The 26418-nt window shown below is 34.1% G+C and overlaps 1 protein-coding gene and 1 pseudogene across 12 annotated transcripts in view; one reads left to right on the top strand and one right to left on the bottom strand.

Moving 5' to 3' along the window:
- LOC145279803 (extracellular sulfatase Sulf-1-like) overlaps window positions 1–26418 on the bottom strand; it is a 274221-nt gene that overhangs the window by 213320 nt on the left and 34483 nt on the right. The gene's annotated exons all lie outside the window — the stretch shown is intronic.
- On the top strand, window positions 23353–23523 carry LOC145280618 (U2 spliceosomal RNA; annotated as a pseudogene).

Genomic DNA, 26418 nt, shown 5'->3' with positions numbered 1-26418 from the left:
TAGTAGTATACATTACAAGAAAGAAAAAATGGTCTCGGCAGTAAATAAATGAGAAACAAACCAAATAAGTATAGTCGACTGTGTGAAAACAGATGTTTAAAAACTTCGTCCCTGCCCCCTTTTGATTTATGCGCATTGATAACCATATATCACATTTACATACTAATTACCATTAATAGGTTGCGGTTGCTTAAAAAATTCAGTACTTTTATACGTTTCCATCCCTACTCCCCTCTCTTCCCCTCGTCAGAAAAAAAATTCTTGCATATATATATATATATATATATATATATATATGCATATCCCGGTTTATGAACCCAAGTAACGAGTTTATATTTCTTTTAATACTCGATACATTACAAATATTTAAAGGTATAAAATTCTTCCGTATTAACATATATTGGATGCCACGCATGAAAGCAACTAACTTATTTTCAGTGTATAATTGGAGTAAAAGTTTTGGGGGAGGGCGGATGATACAGATACCAGATAGTTTTCCGAGGAGAGCATTCTGGCAAGACCGTCTTAAAAGACAAGATGGCCGGTGGGCAAAAATAATTTAATCTGCTGACGTCATCACGGATAGTCCATACCGGTGACACCGGTAGGCATTCGTAACGTCTTGAAATCAGTGTAATATTTCTTTTTTTATTAAAATGCCTTCACGGTGCATCGTTCCAACTTGCTGAGGAAATTATCGTAAAGGACCAAAAAGTGACAGTATTTTCATTTCCGAAAGATAAAGAATTATAATGCAGTAAAAAAAAAAAAAGATTTTACACCATCTCCATTCAGCAAAGTAAGTTTTAACGTGCTCCCCCCCTGTATTTAACACGATGTAACTATAATTTAATTCAATATTATCATCCTAAATGTTCTACCATTCAAAAGAAGAAGCTTCAAATAAATTGCTAATATTAAAAAAAATTTTTTACAGCATACAAAACTAATGAAAATGCGAGACAACATCGACTCTTTAAAACACGATTTTTTTAAGCTGTTGACACACGTTTTAAAAATCTAACAATTTATTTTTCTGAAATTTTTCAATATTTAAAAATAAATTATGCCGGCTGATAAAATTTTTAAACTTTTTTTTAAAGCTAGAAAGATAAAATTAAAAAATATTTATATATATATATATATATATATATATATATATATATATATATATAAACTAAACTAAAAACAAAAAAAAAAAAAAACGCGCGTTCACTCGTGGTCTTAAACAGTCTTGGCCTTCGGGACCAGATCAAAGTGTAGTATCTGTTCTCCAGATGCTGCATTCTATTTCTTGTTCTCTTTCGGTGGAGGAGAAATCCTTCACGACTGAGACAATTTTTATTTTTGTACCTTTTCTCCACGTTAAAAAACGACCCTGGTGTCTAACTCTGTCCCGTGGGGAGGCATAGTAAATAAGTACAATTCATTTCATTAACGTAATTGGGTTTGTATTACTGTACACAGATTCGAAAAAGTTGTACAAAAAACAAATATATAACAAATAAATGTTATCAAAGGCAAGATAAATTACTTTTCTACCAAATATTTTTCGTGTTTTTATTCAATGTAACATGTTTATTCAGCTCGAAAAACAGTGTTTACCGATGTATTCGAAAATTCAAGATGGCGTCTGATTCTCTCTTTAACACGGTAAGTTTGGGATAAGGTGTTATAAATAAAAAACTATACAACATACTATTAAAAACCCGCCGAATATATGTCACCTATGTCACGGTAACATATATTGAGCGAGTTTTTAACAGTATTTTATCCGGTTTTGTATTTATAACACCTTTTCCCAAACTTACCGTGTTAAAGAGAGAATCAGACGCCATCTGGAATTTTCGAATACATCGGTAAACACTATGTTTTTCGAGCTGAATAAACATGTTACATTGAATAAAAACACGAAAAATATATCCAGTTTGGCAGAAAAGTAACTTATCTTGCCTTTGATAACATTTATTTGTTATATATTTGTTTTTTGACAACTTTTTCGAATCTATGTGTACAGTAATACAAACCCACGTATTTTAACAAACTGAAAATATGGAGATAAAAAAAATGATTTTGCATGTTATTTTTGTTATGTGGTGAAATAATCTTAAATAAGAAACATGATTTTTTCTTTAGGTTAATTTTTTTACTGTGCAATATTTCATGAATTTATTAAAAATATTGTTTTTGATTTTGAAAAAATATTGTGGTTCATTTTGATTAAAAAATATTCATTTTGATTAAAAAATATTCATTTTGATTTAAAAAAAATATTCATTTTGATTTAAAAAAAAGTTTAATTTTAATATTTGTTTATTGTCTTAACTCATATCAAATGTTTTGCTTGTGTTCTGCTTCAAATATTCATAATCTTACATGCATAATTTTCATTTAATTATATTAAATAAACTTCAAGTTTATTTCAAATCAAATCGTGTTCCTTCACTTTTTTAAAATGTAATTTATAAGTAATTAAAGATCGCATTCTAATCTTTAAAATCTATAATACAACGAAATATTCAATTGCTTATAATATACTTAAACAAATAACTTGTGTTTTTTTTAAATTTTTTTATTATTAATATTAGATGAGTTTCAGTATAAATAGTGTTCTTTCTTTATTTCTTTATTTTAATCCAATTTTGAAGTTTTGTAACGCTGTCTGTAAAAATTACTGTTCATTATTGACAGTCTAAGAGTTCCACATATCTTGCTTGTTGGGACCTCGGCGATGACGTCATTTTTTCAGCTGGCCGGCCATCTTTATAACGAAGGCCACGATTCTGGTTTGTCCACGCCATGGGGTGTCTCTGGGAGGGCTGTTACGTCCTGAGCACGGCAACTAGCTCCCCCGGGTGTTAGCCATGGAAAAACAAATAGACACATCTCGTTTTAGATCAAAGGGTTGATACGTCGTCGATTGCGCCTAATCTTGACGGACCTTCTCTGGGGCTAGTTACAAGACCGTCTTAAAAGACATAACGAAGGCCACGCTAGTTACCGATCCGTGTGTCAGCAACCGGGATCGGATCCCAACTTCATTACAATTCCTCCCTCGTCGAAACAAGAGAGTCGACAGAGAGAGAGAGAGAGAGAAAGAGAGGAAAAGACGGAGCGAGCGCGACAGGGAGTGAAAGGAGCGAGGGCGACAGGGACATTAATACCTATCCACAAGAAAATGACAGAAGCAAAAAGTGCAGTCACTGGCAGTATTTTCAGTTCAGCGTGTTTAGGTTGATAGGTTCAATGGGTTTACTGCCTTTTACCGTTCAGCATCAACTTCGGACACCGATTTTATAAAAAAAATTGTTTAATCAGAGTAAAGGTAGAGGTTGCTGCCTACCATGTTTTTAATAACATGTGTTAAAAGATACTTGTCTTCACTCCAGTACCAAGATAGTCGGGTACAAGGCCCCCAAACGTGGGGTGCTAAATGTGAGTGTACGGCGCAGCATCAATAAAATTCCAACTATCTGTAGATTTAGAATCTGCACCTTCGACCTCTGCCATTATTAATGCCAGAAATTCTTGAATTTTTAAAACTATGATATAAATCTCACATGTCTCTTTAAATGTATGTTAGTATGTCTGAAAAACTTTCGACAGAGGCGACAGATTTTCACAAGATCAGTATCATTTTGAAGCTTGACTTTTCGAACGACAAATATCGAAAAATTGGCCCAAAACATTAATTCCTTCACCCTCAACTGAGCACTTTTCTACAGGAAGGGGGTCGCTTTTTTCGCCGATATTTTCGAAAGTCATCTCTTTTCGATTTTGTAGCCTTCATTTCAACCTACGTCACTTCCGGTTTGGCGATGAGCACAACAGCTAATGCGTCATGGTTTTTGTTTTTCACTTTCTTTTCCTTCTTCGCGGTACGGGGTCGAGTCTGCCAGCCTACTACCAATTTCTTTTTTTTTTTTTGCGCTCGCATTTTTTTTTTCTGCTCAGCCAACACCTTCCACACACATCCACTTTCTTTTCCACTTTTGCGTCACGGGTTCGAGCCTGCCTGCCTACTACAATATTTTTTTTTTTTTGCTCAACACACTTCCAAACACCCAAGCATCCAGGCTAGTCTTATATATAAGTAGAAATCTGTCACTATGTCCACCACTCCTTTTAAACGTAATATATTCATTATTTTGTAATACCAGAGATCTTAGAACGCCGGGATACGGCATTAAAAATTAGTAACAAAATGCAGTACAGTATGTAATACACATGTCTTTACTCAAATAATATAAACAATACCGTAAGGCGGAACAAATACCGTAACCAGAAAAACATCGTATTCCACATCGTAACCTGGGGGGGGGGAGAAAAAAAAAAGAAAAAAAAAGTATCCTAGTGCCACTGTATCTTAGAGTTCTACTGTACTTCTAAAATAGTAAATAAATAGATTCCCATACTATGATCGAAACTGAAACCTTCAGATCTTCAATCTTGGGTTATACAAACTGATATTTCGATTTTCTGACAGAGCTTAAAAGAAAAATAACGAAATGTTAGAGGTGTGTGTTTCTTGATAGACGCGCTGATTGAGTTTGAATAAAATACGCATTAGATACGTTTGAAGTAAAAAAACAAAAACAAAAAAAAACAACGCATTATTACGAAAATCAACATTTTTGTTTGAATATTATAAATATATTTCGAAGTTTAACTTCATCCTCAGTATTTTTTTTTTTTTTTGTGCCATGTTGTTGTTGGAGCAGAGAATCACTAAGTAGAAGTCCGTTTGTTGTTTTTCATGGTAGTATTTTCAAATGTCGGAACGGTGCATTGGTTACGCGGTATTCACGTTAGGGATGTGTGTTCCTTGATAGAAGCGTTAATTGAGTTTGAATAAAATACGTATTAGATACGCTTGAAGCCAAAAACAAAGCATCATTAGGAAAATAAACATTAATTTTGTTTGAAATTTATAAATATAAAAAAAAGAGAATGAAACACAGAGGATGAAGTTTAACTTTGAAATATCTTTATAAATTTCAAACAAAAATGTTTATTTTCGTAATAATGCATTGTTTTTGGTTTCAAACGTATCTCATACAAATTTTATTTTATAAAAATAACCATAGTTTTTGGTGTGGCGTCAGATTTGATTTACGTTATGTTTCAAAGCACGACTTGAAACTAATAAATAATTGGGTAAACATTATCAATAACGTTGGAAATTGTTGAAATTTATTTTTGCTTTGACTACGCATTGGCGTTAAAACAATTTTATATTTAATATATACTAGAATTTAGCCTATGATTCTAGTTATTCAAAATCAAAATTTGATGCTGGTCAAATAAGGAAACAAGTTTTTAGAATTAGTTCGTGGTGGAACCTTGTGAACAGACGTTTAATTTATATTTTAGTATTTGATGGCGCTTCCTTACCGAGATTTTTATTTCTCTCGTAGTGGTCCTACGAGGGGCGTGCAATAAGTAATGTCCCTGACCCACTTCCCATAGCAGTAGAGCAATGAAACTTGGCACAGTTATTAGTCTTTCTCTACATAGGAACCACCCAGAGTTATGCATTTCTCCCATTGTTTGATGCAGCTCTGAAGACCGTTTTTGTAGAACACTCCAGGTTGGGCCTTCAACCACGACGCGACTTCAGAAATCAAGGCTGCATCATCTGGGAAACGCTTTTCTTTTCAAAAACAACTTCATGGCTGGGAAGAGGTGAAAGTCAGAGGGTGCAAGATCAGGAGAGTAGGGAGGATGGGGCAGGATTTCATAACCACACGCCCGTGCTTCTGATCTGGTGACATGCGATTTATGGACCGGAGCGTTGTCCTACAGGAGGAGGGTACCTTTGCTGATCTTGCCCCGCCTCTTGATTTTGATAGCTTCCCTTAATTTCCTCAAAAGTGAAGCATAATAGGCTCCTGTAATTGTGGTACCCTTTGCCAGGAAATCCGTCATCACTACTCCATCCTGGTCCCAGAAGACTGAACATGACCTTGACAGCGGAGGGCTGCACCCTTGCCTTCTTTGGAGGTGGTGAGTCCAAGTGCTTTCACTGCATTGACTGGGCTTTGGTCTCTGGATCATAGTGATGGACCCAGGTTTCATCCTGTGTAATCAGTCTTTTGAAAAACTTTGACTCATCTTGGCACATCAAATTAATCCTCGAGAACTCAACGCGTTCTCGCTTCTGGCATGGTGTGAGCAACCTATGAATCCATCTGGCAGACACCTTATGCATATGCAAATGGTCATGAATGATAGTTTCCACAGACTCTGTACTAATCTTGACATCTTGGGCTATTTGGCGAATAGTAATGCGCCGATCTTCCAAAATGGCAGCCTAAACTTGACGGACAGATGCCTCATCAATGGCAGAAGAGGGGGGGGGCGACCAGGTTTGGGAATTGTTTCCACAGACTTCCAGCCATGTTTGAATTCACGATGCCAGCATTTTACAAGGTCATATGATGGGGCATTATCACCATAAGTTTCTTTCATTTCATCAAAAGTCTCCTGTGGTGTGCGTCCTTTCAAATACAAAAACCCGGATCACTGCTCGACATTCAACAGGCTCCATTTCACACCTGACTCAGTTCAAACACCTGTAAAACACAAACCACAATTAGTTCATAGCTGTAATTTGTCACATAACCTGTAGAGATATAAATCATTGCACATGCAAAATTTCAGCTAGATCAGACAACTGGAAGTGGGTCAGGGGCATTACTTATTGCACGCCCCTCGTATATTCTATTATAAATTTTATATTTTAAATACTTAACATTTAAAATATATTAATTGTATAAGAATTTTTTTAGTAAACATTATCTAACAAACTTTTCAGAAAAATCTTTTCTACAGTACGACTGTGGGAATATGCAACAGATTTTAACTTATCACGTTTTATGGATCACTTCATATGCATACATTTTAACAAAAACAAACAAAAAAAACTCCATTTTCTGAATTATACCATTCTTCATTGCGTTGGATCTTACGATTGTGGCTTTTATTAATTGAACGTAACACCATAGAATATCTTATTTTAATCTTGGTTTCTTTTAGGCTTTACATGCAAGCTTTTTAGTTTTTCAATCTATGTGCTAAATAGCAAAATTTATGACTGCCTATAAAGATTTTGCTAAAAACATTGGCTTTTTTTTTTTATTGAAAATCCATATATTAAGGGGGGAAAAAAAACTTTAAATTTTTACATTCCTTGTTGAATAATTTTATTCTATTTTTTTTTCTTTTTTTTTTTTAATTTACAGAATGTAATTCCAAATTTTCATTTATACTATTGCTCTATCTCGTATATCGAGCTTCTTTATCTGGTTGGGATTGTCTTATAAATATTGATACTAATATTTATATGAACTTTAATTTTACAATCTAATCTGAAAGTATTAGAAAATGTCAGTGTGTGTGTGTGTGTATATATATAAATTCTGTATTTTGTATAAATTCTTGTTTGGTGAGGAGGGTGGTTAGTCTCCCTGAAGGATTAAAAACAAGACCTTCCAAAGGGAGAATGAACTCTTTTTCTGGGTCAACGGCCAACTAGCACAGTGTGTGTGTGTGTGTGTGTGTGTATTGGGATGGAGAGGGCTCCCATAAGCCGTGGTGAAGGCAACCTTTCTAGGAGAAGCAAATCTCTGATTTACAAAACAAAGCGGGAGACCAGTACCCACATTAAGCTGGTCTGCAGTTTAATTTGTTGCTGGCTATCTTGCTCTTGCTTGTTGCTGGATCTCAACATTTTGAACCGAGAGAGAAACTTAGCTGTTGTACAAAGCTAAGACTCTGTAACATCATCTTTGTATAGATACTCCCACAGGCATTTGGGCTCATGGATTTTAAATGTCTGAGGGAGTGGCACTCGTCTGACAAGACGTTGCAATCATAATAATATATATATATATATATATAAATAAAATGAACAGCACGGTATGTTTCTGCTTAATCGTCTTTTTGTTTTTGTAATTTCTCCATTTTTCGTATGGTCGTTCTAATATCTCGGTCGAATTTCTGTAAGAAAGTTCCATAGTAGTTTTCATCCATCTAGACCAAACTAATAATAACCCAGTTAACTATCCCCACCCCATGAATTTATTCTAGCTACACCACAACTTTAAATCAGATGAAAAGGTACTGAGGAATGTAGTACATAGATATATATCCCAGTCAACAGAAGATTAGATTTATAATGTACTACAAGAAATTAACAACTGCTAATCTTATAATTAAAAACAACACTTCCCGGACAACAAAAATCAGTTGATGAAACCAAAGTGGTCTACCAATTCAAATGCCTCTTGGGAGAATGCATTTCCAACAATAGAAACACTAATAACTACATTGGACACACGACCAACACATTGTCCGACGATTAATCCTACACTTTTCAGATACAAGCTCGATTTACCAACACCTAAAACAACATGGCTGGCCACATTCTCAATTTAGAATAATCCTAGTTGAAAACACGAAAATCATTCATATGGATCCAAACATAAAGACTAAAAATACTGGAAGCACTGGATATTATGTAAATTTATAAATTGAAAAAAAAACAAACTTCCATAGCATTTTGTAAATCACTTTTAAACCATTGTACATTTATTTTAGCCACGTTCTTAAAACGTTAATTTTTTAACACACGAGACGCTTCACTATTTTAATTTAAATGTAATTTGAACTGAAGTATATAAAAACATCCAGATTTTAAACGAAACAGTAATCAAAAACTGCCTGAATACTACTGAAGAAAATCAGTTGAAAATACTTGGAAGAAGAAGAAAAAAAAAAAAAAAAAAAAAAAAAAAATGGACGAAAACGACTATGGAACTTTCTTACACAAATTCGACCGAGATATTAGAATGACCATACGAAAAATGGAGAAATTACAAACAAAAACGATTAAGCAGAAACACTGCTGTCTAAATACACACACACACATATATATATATATATATATATATATATATATATTCATATTCTAAAGGCAAACCAGTGATTTCATTGTGTTGAATCAGCCATTTGTGGCTGAATGAAATCAATACAGCTAGTCAGCGACTTTGAAAAAGCAAAACAACGCGAAAATAAACAGAAAAACCTGTTTATTTTCGCGTTGTTTCACTTTTTCAAAGTAGCTGACGAGCTGTATTGATTTCATTAAGCCACGGATGGCCGATTCAATACAATAAAACCACTGGTTCGCCTTTGGAATATGTATAGTTTTTAAACAAATATTTGTATTTTCAGCTCACATTCGCGATCGAGCACTATTTGATTTCTTTTCATATGTTCGTTCAACCACCTTCAAATGCATTACCTTCTCCTTAGGGAGAGGATAACGTATGTCAGCAAGAAATTGCCACAACTGGTTATTTATTAACAAACATATATATAATCGCAAAAATATGTGATTGGAGTAGGGGAGCATATTTTTACTAGTGTTTTTATAAAGAATCTGATTTTCACTTCGTAAAAAAAATAAAAGTTAAAGAAAAAGATATTTTTTAAAACTTCCTTTTCTTCCATCTAAAAAGTTTACAGGAGAGAACGAGAGTACGCAATATAATTATATTCTTAGTATCGCCTGTAGTGAGGATCGAACTTTCAACCTCCATGCAGAATAGATTACTTGGCACTTTAACCCTTACTCTAGAGTGGTCTAATGTTTGTCAGTTTGACAATGAACAACACAAAGAGAGGATTGGGTAAAAATGGATAGATTTTTTTTTTTATTAATAGGATGGTTCGACAGGAATTTGTTAACATTAAACTTGTTAAACAATCATGTTCTAGTTAGTTGGAAAGCAGCCTTATAGTGCTGTGTTCAAAGAATGAGACGTTCTTGGAAAAACTTTCTTCATGGAGATTCTGTTTAGTTTTAGGTACACAGAAAGGAAAATTCTTTACAGTGGTTGTAGCTAGACGAGTTTTTGCTGTAAATGGTTTACAAATGGAACGTTCAATAAACTGGTGTCTAAAATATACTACGAATCAGAGTCTTGATTGTTGATAGTTTATGTCAAGTTTGCAGCTCACGCTTCCTTGAAACACACACCTTTCCAAGAATTACCACCTCCTTTTGAGAAATATATCTCTTCTGTGGTCATGATACAATACTTTCAGGGAGTACTTTAGTTTTAAAAAGTGTGGAGTACTTACATACCAATGAAAATATGCCACCTTTGATTCCCAAGGTCACAAAAATCTAGGTCATTGCCAAAATGGCTTGTTCTGTTGGATGTGATTTGGTCCTGTTCATCCCTACGAAGTCTACCTCCCAGACTTTTTTTCATTCTTTAGGGAGCTAGTTTGTTGCTAATCAGTTGAGGTACCTCTACTGCCCAATCATTTTTTGTAGACCAGACTTGCTGACTTCTCGAATTCTACTTTCCCTACCTTGTGTCACAACCTCTGATAGTCGTAATAAATAACAAATAATATTCTATCAAAATGCTAAACAGATGAAGCGACAATTGACTTTAGTAGGAATATCTTTTTGCACCAAAGAACTAAGCTAATGCGTTGATTTTACAATAAACACACACATACACAAGATCCCCACATAATGAATATTTACTGGTATGAGATTTTAAATAATTACCACTTATCAAAGTTGAAAAAAGAAAAGTCTCGGTAGGTACTCATTACAGGTGGATTAGATAGGGATTAGTTGATCATTTTGAAGTGATTATCGCCAAGCATGTTAAGTGAGATGAGAGCTTAGAATAATGCACTCAAGATAATATTTCAATTCAACGAGTACACTTTGGAAATAGTGGACCGAAATGTAATGAAAATTTGTCAAATGATTGGACGTTTCGAGCAAAAGTAAAAAGAAAATATTAAAACAAAAAACAAACAAACAAAAAAAACCACAAGTAAAGCATGCATGGTCCCGTAAGTGCACAGTGCACAAGGCATAAAAAATTGACTAAGTTCTGCAGTTGCCCCCCCCCCTCTATTTAGCCCCAAGAGTCCCCAGAGGACGTCAAATCCTGGTGAAAATTAACGGTGCTGTTTTAGGCCTTAACATGTGTAAATTTGAGCTCTGCACCATGCAAAAAATAAATAAATAAATAAAATAAATAAATAAATAAAAACAATAACTCCATCCCCCCCATTGGCCCAAAAAGTCCTTAACATTTAAATTTGAGTTCAGCACTATGCAAAACTGCTAAATAGACATACAGAAAATTAGACAAATATGTTAAAATAGTCTCAAAAATGGAGTGTTTTTATTAGCCCTAAAAGAGCCCCTAGGGCACACGCAAGAGTTATCACGAAGTATAGACAAACAGAATTATATAGAAATCAATTAGTTACAACTTTTCAGAAAGTTTTAGAAAAATACAAGGCATCAATTTTTTTTTAATAAGCACAAAAGTGTCAATTTTAACCATTTTAACCTGAAAAGCACACCTGGGGGGGGGGGGGGAAGCAACCGGAGTTTTCTCAGAAAATCTGTTACTTTTTTTTTTTTTTTTTTTTTACTCATATCATGTTTAATATTTGTGCAAAATTTCAAAAGATTCAAAGGCGTAGTTATTGAGAAAAGTGCAGACAGATGAACGGACGAACGCACAAGGGTGAACTTACAGGTCCACCTTTCTTTTGTCGGGGGGGGGGGAGAGGACCAAAAAACAATATTAAAATAAACAATTAAGTTAACCATGTCATCACTTAAATAATAAAGAAAAGTTTTACTAGTTGGATTAATTGGACAATTGCTCTCATTAATCCAAATACATACCTCATCTCAAAAATTCAGAACAGTTTTAATTTAATTTTATTCTATTCGTTGCAGGATACATATCTACTGCGATACAATCTTAAAGCAACAATACTAGTTCACACGGATTTCAAGAGATTTAAAGCATCTATCATTTGATAAAGAGACGTTTCCTCGAAATATATCATGGAACACTGTTACATTAGGTTACTAGAAGTTTTAACTAAAATTTACTATGCATATATGTCATCCACATAAAGTATTGTTTTGCTGTTTCACAGCTCACCAGTACAGCTAGACAAGCAACTACCTCAAGCAAGGATTGAATCCCGACCGCCCATATGACAGTCGGAGCTTCTAACCACTGCGCTATTTGGCTGCTGCTACGTGGGCAGTGAATTAACAATGTTTTACATTGGACAAATACCTAAGCTCAATTTGTTTACACAAAGAGCATCGCTTCCCAATATGCTCAATATATGCATATCACTTTTTTTTGCTTTAACAGACATTTCCACTTTTTGCATTGTGGTAGCCTAACATTTATCTATATACACAATGCTTCAAGCAAACTACATTAAAATAGTTGTATTATAAGGCTATTTTGGCGATATAATCAAAGATTTCCATCAGATTTATTTACCTAGCAATTAAAATTTGAAAATGCAGAGCTGAAAAATATAAATCGAAAATAAATTTTAAATAAATCTTTGGTACTTCTACAGAATTCGAGTCAAAGCGTTTTCTTTTTTATCCCAAACCCAATTTAAAACTGACCCTAAAGTTTTAAGTTCAGTTAAGCAAAAATTTTGGTTTGGCTCAAATTCTAAAGAAGCACTAAATCTTTAATCTTGAAGGAACATTGCTAATATTGAGTTTTTAGAGGCAGCAAACTTTAAATTGATTACTCTATTTTCTTTAATTGCAAATTTGGTAACTATCGATTATTTTGAGTTCAACCTGGTTTATCATGAAGAGACAGACATCCTTACAGAGTTTGCAAATGACACAATCAATTTCATAAGAGAAACCTTTGATGAGCAAATAATTCCACAAAATGAATCCGTCAATTGGCCACCTCGTTTGTGTGATTAAACCCCATCAGATTTTCTTTTTAGAGATATGTGAAGTCCCATGTCTACACTGATAAATCAGACAACAGATCATTTGGAAGACAACATTCAACACATTACTGTCGAAATACAGCCTAATTTAATGCATAGAGTTTGTGAAGATTGGTCCTCTGGATTACTCCATATAAGCGCAAGCCAGAGGAGGCATATGGACGAAATTATATTTAAATTCTAAATGTCAAAAATTAATCTTTGGAATAATTTGCATATTTGTATAATAAAAATATTATTCTGTGGTTTATTTTAATTTAAAGTTCGCCGTCCCTAGAAAAAAAAAACAACAAAAAACTAGAACACTTTATATAGGATGAACTAACATACTACACTGCCCTCATCCCCAAAAGAGTCTGGGAGGATGGTCTCTTGACAACCGAGCAGATATTACATAACAGGGGCTGTGTTTGAAGATCAAAAGTGACCTCAGAACACGGCAGTTGTGAAACCATGTGATTTTCGAGTGAAGTTTTTCTAGATCTTTTCTTGCCATGCTCCAAGACCTCTGGTCTAAAATATTGTCCCCAATAAGGGAGCAAATATGCACAGTATAACTAGATGTAACGAGGCAGTCTCTCTTTCTCTCATGCATACAAAAGTACAGTCTGAGGTTTTTTTATGACTATGTTCAAGTGGTTTTGTATCAGCAAGAACCTGGTTCAACAACGATGCAAGAACCTGGTTCAACAACCATGAAAGAACCTGGTTCAACAACCATGAAAGAACCTGGTTCAACAACCATGAAAGAACCTGGTTCAACAACCATGAAAGAACCTGGTTCAACAACCATGAAAGAACCTGGTTCAACAACCATGAAAGAACCTGGTTCAACAACCATGAAAGAACCTGGTTCAACAACCATGAAAGAACCTGGTTCAACAACCATGAAAGAACCTGGTTCAACAACCATGAAAGAACCTGGTTCAACAACCATGAAAGAACCTGGTTCAACAACCATGAAAGAACCTGGTTCAACAACCATGAAAGAACCTGGTTCAACAACCATGAAAGAACCTGGTTCAACAACCATGAAAGAACCTGGTTCAACAACCATGAAAGAACCTGGTTCAACAACCATGAAAGAACCTGGTTCAACAACCATGAAAGAACCTGGTTCAACAACCATGAAAGAACCTGGTTCAACAACCATGAAAGAACCTGGTTCAACAACCATGAAAGAACCTGGTTCAACAACCATGAAAGAACCTGGTTCAACAACCATGAAAGAACCTGGTTCAACAACCATGAAAGAACCTGGTTCAACAACCATGAAAGAACCTGGTTCAACAACCATGAAAGAACCTGGTTCAACAACCATGAAAGAACCTGGTTCAACAACCATGAAAGAACCTGGTTCAACAACCATGAAAGAACCTGGTTCAACAACCATGAAAGAACCTGGTTCAACAACCATGAAAGAACCTGGTTCAACAACCATGAAAGAATATAAGAGTTTATATATGCATTGGTTAACGGTTATACAACCCGAATAAGACGTTAGTTCATGTTTTTATTTCATTTGTAAAAGTTATCAGTTTTTACACACCCATCGATAAGTGAACATATAACAATGCTGCACTATTCTCCATCTCTGATCTCATCAGAATTGAATTAATGAACAAAAAGGGAGGTGACGGCGGTCAAGTGGTTAACACGGAATCCAGTTTGTTCCACAAAACTCACTTTTAGTTAGGATGTTGGCAACCTTATGGTCCATCTCATAAATACCCAACGTATTACAAGAAATAATTCCGATTACAAAAATATCAGGGAAACCAATGCTAACAATAGAATCTTCAAATTTATATGATGATAATCATTAAAAAAAATTATGTTGAATGCTTTTAAACAAATGCTGTATTTGTGTTTCGGAATTTTTAAAATTAAGATAATTTTTATTATTTGCATTATTCATATTACTATTCTCATCTTGGATATTATTATCACAACGTCTCGGTCGATGTAACCTGTGACCTTCAGATACATCTTGTTGAACTCGGTTTCATATGAGATTTGGAACTGAACCTTTTATTTAATGCATCAGCCATGATCGAATAGAAGTCTTAAGTAATTTTTTTTATTGTATTACTTATATTGCTTGTTCTAAGGACTAAACTTTTGATCTTCAGAAAATTTACTTAGAACCGATTTCACATAGCACTTTTATCTGTTGTACCACTTTAAAATTAATTAAATGGAAATCGTTTCAGACAAGACATGAATATACTTGATGTAAGGATCTTAAAAATATATTTAAAAAAACAAACAATAAATAAAATATGTTTGATTATCCTTTATTTCAAGTAATCCTTTTCAATCCCCTTTTGTTTTTAGCTTGGTTAGTTTTCAGAAAATCAAAGGGCCACACTTTTCTAGGATCCCTTCCTGATTTGAGATGTCCAGTGTATTTTTAAGGTTGTTCTATTTCTCAACTCTAGAGGGTGCGTGCCTGTGTTATGGAAATTGCTTCAGACAAGGCATGAAACCATTTGATATAAGAAAGTATAAAAACAATATACTACTGCAAGGTCAAAATCTAGCCAACGATAAGTTTTAGATAAATAGATTCCGACACAGAAAACAGCAATTCTTCCTTTTGTTAATACTAAACGACACAATAAGGGTTGCAAGAGTTACGAGGGTAATGAAAGTAAAGCCTTAGTCTGCTTTTTAGCCTCCTTGGTGAGAATAACATCCAAGAAAATAGCAGTAGCCCAAATTTTTTTTTTTTTTACTGTTATTTGTATAGGTTATGTTTTGATAGAATCAAATATGTTCCGTTTCAGGAGCTAATCCTCCCAGGCATTACTTCAAAAAAGAGTTTAGGTTGTATTAGTAGTAATACTACCAGATACAGATTATAAAGATTTAAAAATCAAACTAAACTATTACTCACTGAAACCAGCTACTAGGTTGGTGCAAAAATAATATCATTTTTATATAGTTGAACGTCAAAAAACGAAATTTTTGCACCAACCTAATAATTTATATGACCAAAAAATATTGCATCAACACATGAAGCTTTCACTTAAGGGTGACTAAAAACTTTGCTGAAATATGCTTAACTCCTTCTGAATGGTAGATTACAAAATCCTAGATCCTCCTTTCTGCAAGTTCAAAATGCCACTGAGACCCCTATGTTGTGGAGTTTACAAATCTATTTTCCTAATATGCAAACCAGAAATTTGTGAATAAACTAAATTATGTCTAGTAATAACATTTGCAATTTATATAAAAGCAAATGAATGACGAAATGAGAACAATCTACTCCAATTGATTAAACAAAAACCTAGTCCGAAATTCTGTGCAGACTCCAGAGTACTACAAGACGCAGCTGAAAATTGGAGGTTACATCGGCCAAAATATTGCGAGAGTAAGATCCAAGATGGGAACAGTAGTCCAAATACAAATTCAAAATTAAATCTTAAAAAAATCTAATATCCAAGTAAAGTCTAGAAAAAAAAAAAAAAAAGTTGTCAATTTTACCATAACTAAATTTTAAACATGAAATTATGTTTTGTTTTTTGAAAACCATCTCAACATCATAAACTACTTTGTGGACAGCTATGACATGGTTTTCTCCAAATGTTTTATTCAAAAACAAACGGCAATATATAGTTTGATAGATTTAATAAAATACAAAATAAAGCGTCTATACAATATTCTGTTTCTTGCTTAGTTACACTTTGAAAAAGTGTAACGTATGAATTTGTATAATTTCTGATGGCTAACCTGCTTAAAAAAAAAAGTAAACTTTGCAAAATTTAGATGAAAAAAAAAAAGGCCAATCTGGCAACTCTGAACAATAATATCAGAGTGACTTCCCTTTGATGTAGCCTCGTTTGCGAATATAATTATATGATCATTATTGTAATAGTGTGAGAAAGGAATTTTTAGTAATTTCGAGGTGCATTGGTTCTTTACTGAAAAAAAGATAGTTAAACGTTACATAAGATGTGAAGATTCGAGAAAAACGAGGCACAAAAAGAAAACATTGTCTGCCAAGAGGTGTTGAACTGAAGGAGTAAATTAAAGATTATCTATTACAATGTGAGTTTATTATTTGTGTTGAACTATGTAGCACAATATAACTGAGTATTTATTAATTTATCTCATTTGGATCAGTTCTATATTCAATGGATACTATTTTCATAGAAATGTTAAACTCATTTGCTGCATGTTATTGATTTTTCTGTCCAAAAAATGTTTTTATTTTTTAAACCACATATTTACAGTTTGCAATTTGTCAGAAATAAACTTTTAAGAGTTGACTTTGAACACACAAAATGTCAGGTGACAAAGTATATGGAGTGTTTAGATATTTCAGAATCTAAAGACTTAAAGTGACTGTATACTTTCCTTTTCTGTAACTTTGCACGTGACCAGCTGAGAAAAGGAAAAATAAATATTCTTTATGGCTTTACTAACTCCAGATGTGAGAAGTAGAGGAAAAACCTTAAACACCGATATCTCCGAGAAATGATGTGTTGGCCTCAGGAAAAGGCGGCCCTTAATTTCTGAGAGTTAACAGAGCTAAAATGAAAATAGCGGAAGATGCTACCCATGTGATACAATCGATCTCCCCACCCATGTTATGAAATAGAGGAGGGAGAGAAAAAGTATGACAAAAGAAAAGGAAATACAAGGTTGAACGATAAAAGTATTGCCCTAAAAGAAAACTTTATTTTAAAACTTTTATCGAAAAAAATCTATTTAGGTAACTTGATTATAGACTAAAGCCGACCTATTCAATGTAGCCACTTTGATACAGGTCCAGAACTGGGAGCATGCCTTTTCCACAAGCACCAGCAGGAGCTCATGTTGGTGATGTTCTTTACGTATGACCGAACAAAATAATCCAGTGGGTTCAGGTTGGGAGGGGGAAGTGAGAGAAGGTACAAAGTCATAGCACTCCTTTCAAGCCAAGCTTAGATCTCTGAACTTGTGGGCTGGTGCAGAGTCCTGCTACCACACCCAAGGTCTGCCAGAGGCCACCAGAGAATCAGCACACTCTTCAGCACATCCAAGTACACTTTGGTGTTGACTTTCAAGCCGATTTTGAAGTTGTGAAGTGGCATAATGTGGCTCTTACTTAAAACTACACTAAAGATCATAACCCTCAAGCGTTGAATCATCTGGATTTGCATTTTGAGGGTGCTGGCAATGGTCCTGTTGTCATAACTTGGATCGGTAGAGAGCAGGAGTTGTACAGCAGCACATCTCCAATCTCGCTCGTTGAACATTGTCACTTTCAGACATGATAAAAGTCTCCTATTGCTTTTACGATTTGTACACCACTGACCAACTAGTAGATGGTCTGTAACAAAAAGAAAACTAGTTTTAATCAAACCGAAATGGAATCATGCAGTCTTTTCTAAGGCAACAATTTTATCATTCCAGCCTTTAAGTTTATTGGCAGAACAATGGAGAGGAAGTTGTTTACCATAGACAAAAGAAAACCAACATGTGGGTTATAATCAAAGTGTAGCAATGATGGTAACGAAAGGACTGTGCAAGGGATGTTATGATCGTAGGAACGATTTACGGACGGTTTTGAGAGCTTTGGGAGATTGAGATGAGCTGACATCAACTGAAGAAGTTGGAACTAAGATATGAACGTTAGCATGTAGAGAGTAAATGGTCTGTCTGTGCGTGTCTCTATAGAGAGAGACAGACGGAGAGATGGAGAGAGACGGAGAGACAGACACACAGAGTATGTTTCCTTTAAAGTTGTTTTATTTTATTGTTATACTTGTGAGCTAAGTGCACCCCCTTGGCAGGTGTCAATGCTTAAGAAACGATGACACGGCCAGAACGAGAGAAGATGAAAGAAAAGAAAACCACAGCATACAATGTTAGGGTTGGTGATGTCGGCAGGAGACCATGTAGTTTTACATCAGACACACATGAAGGATAATCAGAAGAAAAATTGAATTTTGCATTCCTTTTATTAATGAAAATGTAACAAATGGAAAGAGAACATTATACGCACTATTTATTGTGGATATATTTTTAATTTTGCATACAGCCAAAATATCCGGCATTCAAAGGCAGTAAAATGATCAGAGTTCATTTGCCTTAAGAATCTAAATTACAATGGCCGCTGCCACCACCACTAACGCCTCTGACAACAACTCACCAATGTAATTTTAGAACGAGGCCCACATTCATTCTTTCCAACAGTACATCAAAAGTAAGAATAATAATATAGACTAAAACAGGATATTTTATTATAATTACTATTTCCTATTACACGACATAATTTAAAATGACTTTGGTGGAATGATAAATGCAATCTAGAGCATCAGGTTTGTCAGTCATTTAAGTCTGACTATTAATTTCAGGAAATTATATATATATATATATATATATATGATTTTTTTGTTTTTAAAGAGGCAACGAACTTTAAATTGTCAGCTATTTAGTTACTATCGATTATATTGAGCGTAGCTTAGTTTGGCAATTCATTACAGGGTTTCAGTAGAATGGAGCTACATCCCACGATACAATTAATTTACAGAGAGAATGAATAATTTCACAAAAATGGACCTGTCAACTGATCACCTCATTAGATTATTTTCTTTAGGGATATATAAAGTCTCATGTTTACAATGATAAACCAGACAATAGACCACTTTGAAAACATTCAAGGCATTATTGCCAAAATACAGCTTAATTTAATGCTCAGAGTTTTTAAAAGCTGGACCTGTAGATTATACTATATAGTGTAAACTGCAGAGTTGGGGGGGGCATATGCTCGAAATTGTATTTAAATTATAAATACCCAAAATTAATCTTTGGAATAGACCACATTTGAATAATAAGATATTTTTCTGTCATTTTAATTAAAAAAAAAAAAAAAAAAAAACCCACAAAACTATACAACATGCTTTACATCTTAAAGACAAGGTTTTACAGAGATCATTAATTAAAATTTTTAAAAATACTTTTTCCTGTTAATTCAATTTTATTGCACCTTACATATAATTACTTTTAATACTAGGAGTATTAATCCAACTAGCAACAAAATACCATCCCGCATAGAGGTCCCTAGATGTAGAAGGATTATATGCAGAAAAAATTATATATAGCTTCTTTCCTTGGAAGCTTGCATTTGGAATTTCATCCCCATTTCCGACTGTACTAACCTCTGGCCAGGTCTTTATATATTTCTCGAGTCCATCCTTAACACTTTCTCCCATGCTTTTCCTGGTTTCTCCTTCGAATTGCATCTGTTACCTCAACTATTCTACATCTAACCCAAGAACTCTCATTCATTCTCTTCACATAGCTTGAATTCTCCTGTTCTGCACACGTCACTTTACTATCCTGATTTAATCCTTCTCTTAGGTCATCAAAACTAAGCCTGTCTTTAAGACTCATAACACATCCATCGTATCATTTCCATATTTCTCTCCATGCAGCGCATATTTTCAACCTTCACTCAGTTTTATTTACATCGATCACACTTTGTACACGTCTGATAGACTTGGTTCATAATGGTAATGCCCTGCTGATTAGTAAAGAGTTGTATAAAAAAAAAAAAAAAAAAAAAAAATTAGTTTTGAAGTTTCTACCAGAGCCTATTTTATTTATTACCTATTTGGAGCAAAGGAGTTTGCAGAGGTCTAGTACCTTTCTGAACTAGTCTCAGGTGTTTTGAACTGTCTACATGCATTATGTGATGCACAAAATATACCCTCTCCATAGTGAATGACAATTTGAGCATGGTGAGGAGGAACATTCTCCAAGATTGTCCTGCTAATACGCAGGAGCATAGACAACACTGTGGACCTAGGAGTAAACCTTTAGAAATCCTGCAATTCCACAAGTAACAACGATCCAAGTTGCACCTGTTGACAAACTGATCTTGTTCAGAGGACAGCATGGCTTCACAATAGATTATAAATATTTGATAATAGGGAGGCATAACTTGGGATCCACTGCTTTATATAACAGATTATATAGAGGTTAAACACCCAGCATATACAATCAGCCATTAGGTAAAATAAAATGTTTCTCATTCTTCCATAGCTGCGACCGTTATACACTGCTAAATTAAAGACCATTCAAAATTTGTTAAGAATTTAAAAAAATGCTAACTAGATGCACAAGTGAAATATTTTAGGATGACATTACAGAATCACATGTCCACCTAAGAACAGCTTTTGGATTTCCCTGCTTGACCATTTTACCTGATTGCACCAACATACAGAAATTTGAATGTAATGTAAACAAACATTTCACTGACAAACTCCTCACTTAGGTTGCCCTTAATTCACAGTACTCCTTTATGTCTCAGCAGTAAAGTAGGTTGTTTGGATGAAAAAGTAAAAATTACTATTGTTCCACAGCAACAAATAGAAAAGTCATCATAAATCATGAATTTTGATTTGACCAATTTTATTTGGTTTTGCGAGTCAGAGACGTCAAGGAATACGAGATATTTTGTTCCCTCAGCGCCAAAGCTAACAGTCTAAACTTTTTCTGAACTAGTCTTTTCCCTATTGACTGCTGTATGTTGATAGTCCTGTGCAGTTCCAGGAGGTCCACCCTCCCCAGACTGTTTTCTCACTTTGAGAAGGGGGGGGTCAATTTATTACTAATCGCCTAAGGTATCCCTACTGGTAAATTTCAACTGGACAGTCAAAGCATTTTATTTTATTTTTTTGTAAGCCAGAGTGGTCCTCCTCAAAGATACTGGCTCTCAATCACACTTTCCAATTATTGGGTCACATCTTCCTGCTATGGGAGGGAGATAAGTTTCCTCCAATATTAGTTGGTATAAGCTTTTTCGAAAGTCAGAATAATTTTAAGGCATGTGGTTCAAGAACAAATTAGATCAGACACATAGGATGTAAAAAAAAAAAAAAAAAAAAAAAAAAAGAAAATCATGTATGAAAGGATCAAAGTAAAATTATCAATTTAAGACTAGCAAAGCAAACCTATTATCAGTTACTGAAAATAAACTGTTACATTAGAGATACGAGTGAGATTTCTGACAAAGGAGGAAAAATTTGTTTTGGGTTGGAATCTACTCATTTAACAGTTATCGTTGGCTAGTTTTTGACCTTGAAGAGTTTTTTTTTTTTTTTTTACTACTAGGATTAAATAGCTTCTCGCCTTGTCTGGAGTGATTTCCACGAAAAAAAAAAAAAAAAAAAAAAAAAAAAACCACTGAGCCCAATAAGATTAAAAGTTAAATCACCAAAATATGACAAGAATGCAAAGTTACTACGAAGTGATCATGAATATGAAAACCAATGGAGATTAAAAAATAGAAAACCTGCTAAAACTAAAGAAATATAAATTAAGGTACCCCCTCCTCCCCAAAAAGAAAGAATAGAAGTAACCAGTTCCAGAATGCAAAATAAAAATGAGGACAAAGTTGAATGCCCTTGGTTTAAGTATAATTTGTTCAGACATCAATTAGAAAACGAAAAATAAAATGACGACTCAGCAATGTGTCAATTGTTCATAAACAATTAACAATTGCAGCAAGAAATTTAAGGATTTTTTTTTTCTACTTGCACTGCATGTTTAGATAAACTAGAAAAAAAGAAAAAAGCAATCATCAATAAACTATGTTAACAGTGCAAAGTATTAATAGAATTAAAAGTAATGTGTAGACACAGCGGCCTAGATAGAAAATGGCTGCCAAGTTCTTAGAATGCGCCCAATGATGTTTATAACAATGATTTTATGTGGGCTGAAGAAATAATATTCCAACTCGTCATGTACCTATTTACAATGCCTCCCCACGGGACAGAGTTAGACACCAGGGTTGTTTTTTAACGTGGAGAAAAGGTACAAAAATAAAAATTGTCTCAGTCGTGAAGGATTTCTCCTCCACTGAAAGAGAACGAGAAATGGAAGTGCCGCATCTGAAGAACGAATACTACACTTTGATCTTTGCCAAAAGGCCAACTGGTCATGTAACTGCCAAATTCAAAATGATTCAATGGATTGCCAAACGTTTGTTAATAGACAATTCTTGAAGGTGTGAAGTATGTAACTTATACGCATTGAAATGTTATTCAGTCAATTGATAGTTGGAGCTGGAAATGTGCAAAAAATGGATTTCGTCCAATATAAAAAGTCTTTTTGAGCGAAGCAAACTTTCCTTATGAACAACTAACTTTATAAAAAGAAAAAAAAATCGTTAATGTTCACAGTAGCTATTCATCTAGATATATTTACTAAAATATTTACAAAAATTACCATTTCTGATCTAAAAAAAACAGAAAAAAAAAAAAAAAAACTTCCTCACCATCGACTTTTCATTAAGTGAAGGATTTCTAAGGATTTATTTCACTGAGGTTAAATAATTTATTACTTGCTTTTTCACTCCCGCTTGCTACTTAAAATGCTTTTATTCAGGGAGAGGATGGCTAGAAAAAGGCACCGACTTTTGTGTGACGGTATGGAAGTACATATATTTATATGTATACAAACATAAACTTATCTTTGTTTTACATTCATAATCCTCTACCCAATCATCTGTGCTTGACAATCTTGGCCTTTTGGCTAGGAGCAAAGTGTAGTATCTGTTCTAATACTACACTTCACCTTTTCTGTCCTCGGTGGAGGAGAAATATTTCATGACTGAGGCAATTTTTATTCTTAAAGAGTGCCCTTTTTTGGGAAACTGGATTTTTCCCACATTAAAAACCGACCTTGTGTCTAAATTTTCTTTGCCGAGGAAACCAAGTAAATATGACAATGTCTGAAAGAGGTGAATCATTTGCACTGACAAAATAACTTTTCAACATTTAACTTTGGGGTTTCGCATTCATTTTTCCACAAATTTTGTTCCATTCATTTTCCAGTTGACTCCCTCAATGGGCCTGGTATTACCTGATTATACTGGCTTCCAGAACAAAAATACAAACATTGATGGTATCGTTTTTTTCGAAAATAATTGGAAGCAATGTACGAGGGGCGTGCAATAAGTAATGCCCCTGACCCACTTCCCATAGTAGTAGAGCTATGAAACTTGGCACAGTTATTAGTCTTTTTCTACATAGGAACCTCTCAGAGCTATGCACGGTCCTGGATATGACCTAAAACTATCTGATGGTGAGACCCCAGCTTGTGGGCCTGGGGAGTGTGGAGCCACCCTTTAATTGCCATTGCTCCCAGGTCCACTGATACGGAGTGGTAGTACTTGTTAGGGTCCCAACTATGGGTTAAATAGAATCCGACTTAAAAAAAACAAATATACTCCATTAAAAAGTCATTCCTCAAAATCACTAGATTCGGCATTAAATAACCTGAAAAAGGTTGATCTGCTGTAAAACAAAAACAACCAGAGTTATGCATTTCTCCCATTGTTTGATGCAGCTCTGGAGACCGTTTTTGTAGAACGCCCCAGGTTGGTCCTCCAACCATGACGTGACTTCAGAAATCAAGGCTGCATCATTTGGGAAACGCTTTCCTTTCAAAAACAACTTCATGGCTGGGAAGAGGTGAAAGTCAGAGGGTGCAAGGGCAGGAGAGTAGGGAGGAGGGTTTACTGCATGCCCCTTGTAAATATGCTATGTAATGTGTGCTTGGAGTTTTAAACAAAAACTGCCTAACCATATTCTTCACAGCAGGAATCGTATAAAACAAACATCACAAAATACTTACATATCTATCTCTACAATTATAGAAATGCAAATGTGTGTGTGAGGTCATTCCTTATAGACTCTGAAACGGATGAACAGATTTTCTTTAAAATTTACAGAACTTTAATGTATAAGTTTGTGAGTGATCTTAGTTTTGTCTCAGAACACTCCTGATGATTACCTACAATCGAAACTTAATTTATCAGTAAAGCCATTTTTCTTTCCATATTCCATAGCAACAGTGATAAAACAACAAGCTGTGAAAATTCTACTGTGGGTAAGTTGATAGCGTGTTTTGTTTGTTTTTTTTTGCATGACGTGATCTGTAGGTTCAAACTCTGCACGTAAATTTCTTAATGTTTTTTTGTTGAAAGAAGCTTATATGAAATAATTTTATAACAGAAACAGTAAATAATTTTTTAATAAAAATAATTTTATAACAGAAACAGTTTTTTTGTTGAAAGAAGCTTATATGAAATAATTTTATAACAGAAACAGTAAGTTCTCTATAGGGTGCAATGTAGAATAACATATTTTGGACTGTTACTGCATGGAAGCATGTAAAGCTTCCTCCTGCGGGCAATTTCATGGATTTTGATGACAATGAAAATATAAGAGTGAAATATTTGTTGATCATTCAATCCCAGGCAACTTCGAGTCTTCCGGCTTTTATTATATAAAATTGATTAATGGTTCAAAGGTTTTAGTGAAGAGTTGGAGACTTATGAAGTGATTATTTTGTAGGTCAGTCCTAGTCCTTTCAGTTTGATAAAGTTATTACTTGTGTTATTTTACATAATACAATATAGAATTTTAAAAGTTAAATTTAAGTATATGGTATCGTTTGTTTGTTAAGCTTTTTCTTGTATTTAAATCTCTATAAACTTATTGGATGGTATAGCCTTCAATCTTAATGTGAAAAATTGCTAAAAATGATTTTCACAGTTTAAACACTTCCTAGTTCCTTTTAGGTTTTGAAGGTCATAAAGTAATTTATCCTATTTTTTTTATTTTTTAATTTTTTTTTTATTTCTGGTTTCTGCTCAGCAGACGAGACGATGGTGATTAGCAAAATATGGTCCCTCCTGACTAATGACTCTTTTTCTCAGATAATGTGAAAGCCATATTAAGAATGCCTTTTTTGTCACTCTTGACCAGGTTCAATTATTCAGTCAAATGGGCAGCAGACAATCTTAAGTATGCTAATATATATATATATATATATATATATATATATATATATATATATATATAAAATGTAAGCTTATTAATGAACAAATTGTGACAATCCCATGTTGGCGTATGCTACAACTCCCTAAATGGTGATACCTGGAAGGAAGGTCTCATAACAGAACAGATACTACCTACCCCACTCCCAAAATTTGTTGACTGATTATTTATTTTTAAGGAAAATGAGTTTTTCAAAGACTAATCTTATACATTCACAGATGCTCAAAGTGTTATTCATGCAAATCAAAGTGAATAAGCCAGATGTAATAACAAAATTCACAATCCCCCCCCCCCGCAACAACCCTCTCTCTCATATCTCACATTCATTATGAGTTTGTATGTAGCTATGCATTTGTAAAAATACAAAACTATTTTTCAGAGATGCTAAATCTGTCGAGCAGAGAAGAGGAACGAAATAAAACAAGAACTGGTTTAAAGGTTATTAAAATTCATCCTAGAATTGTTCATGAAAAATAATTATTTCCAAATATAAATGCTAAGTAATAATCAGTTCTAAGTGACTGTCTTCTATAGGTTGAAGGTTCAATCCTCAGTACAATTACAAACTAATTAATTTCTACCACATCATGGTTGACAGAACGAAAGCAGATTTATATTAGTCTTCCCATTCCACTTTTTTTTTTTTTCAGAAACTACTGAGCTGAGCTGACTAAATTTTTGTATGTACCTTTGTTATCATAAAAGGTGCAGTGAACCATGCATTATGATATCT

The sequence above is a fragment of the Euprymna scolopes genome, chromosome 7 (genome assembly GCF_053919585.1).
Source record: "Euprymna scolopes isolate OS-2025 chromosome 7, ASM5391958v1, whole genome shotgun sequence".
Classification (NCBI taxonomy): domain Eukaryota; kingdom Metazoa; phylum Mollusca; class Cephalopoda; order Sepiida; family Sepiolidae; genus Euprymna; species Euprymna scolopes.
This window is presented reverse-complemented; position numbering and strand designations above follow the sequence as displayed.